Genomic DNA, 1,251 nt, shown 5'->3' with positions numbered 1-1,251 from the left:
TATTCACTGCCTCATGTTTTCTAAGCTGCAATTGAACCTATAGGGCCTGTGAGGCACTGGAATAGTTGCCGTCAGGTCGATCTCCAACTCATAGTGACCATATAGGACAGAGTAGAACTGCCGCATAGGGTTTCCAAGGAATGGCAAGTACTGGTTATTGGTTGTATTAGTTGGATTGCATAAGCAAACTACCTTCAAGATTATTACAGAGTTGTAGCAAAACAGAATAGATATTCAGCTACTAGAGGAACCTTCTTTATGTTGGCCAGAGCAAGCAGCAAATATGAAGATTCTGGGGAATTCAGGAGGTCTTGAGAGGTCAACCTTAGGGCTGGACAGCAACTTTTTAATACTCCCACTTGGTATCATGGCGCTGATGATATTTAACACATCTGAATACATTCAATTTACAGATGATAATCTTAACCCACTTCCATTTAACTGACTCTCTGGATTAACTGACATTTAGTAGTAGGCTGCTTTCTAGTATTCTGTGCATTTCTGCTCCCACCAGATGAGCTGTATGCTTAATAAGATTATAGTTAGTCCTAATCCTGTTTACACCAGTTGTACTTGTTATTATAATAAGTAACTATTATGTTAACCAATAAAATATGAGTACAAAAAAATTTTTTTTTGTTTATATAAAAACTAAGTTGAAATGCTTTGAAAAGATTTGACTTTACAAGCTCTGGTTCTGGGACCATTATTTAAAATGTATTGTCCAATTAGATGTAAAAAATTGGGAGAAAAGAATTCTGCCTTCAGATTGTTACAAGTATCTTTAAATAAACAAACTGAATATCAAATACAAGTTATAGATGTTGTTTTATGCAAGATGACTCCATCTTTCATTGACACACTCCAATCAAGTGGTGGATCCATATTCAAAAAGAAGGTGTTGGCTCTCCCTCAAAAGATTGGTGAATAAATGTATACTTGTTGTTTTAAATTAAAATATTTAAAGCATACATGACTCATAATAAGTTCCTTCATTGAATAACTTTTTCAGTTATTGACTGCGATGGTTAAGGTTGTGTGTCGACTTGGCTAGGCCGTGATTCTCAGTGGTTTGGCAGTTATGATGTAGTTTGGTAGCTATGTAATGACATAATCACCTCCATAATGAGATCTGGTATAATGTAATCACATCCATGATGAGCTCTGTTATAAGAAACCAATCAGTTGAAAGTGAGTTTCCTTGGGGGTGTGGCCTGCATCCAATATAGGTGGACTTTTTTGGCCAAGTTC

Source organism: Trichechus manatus, unplaced genomic scaffold (genome assembly GCF_000243295.1).
Source record: "Trichechus manatus latirostris isolate Lorelei unplaced genomic scaffold, TriManLat1.0 scaffold00209, whole genome shotgun sequence".
NCBI lineage: Eukaryota > Metazoa > Chordata > Mammalia > Sirenia > Trichechidae > Trichechus > Trichechus manatus.
The sequence above is the reverse complement of the archived record's forward strand: the minus strand, read 5'-3'. Positions refer to the sequence as shown.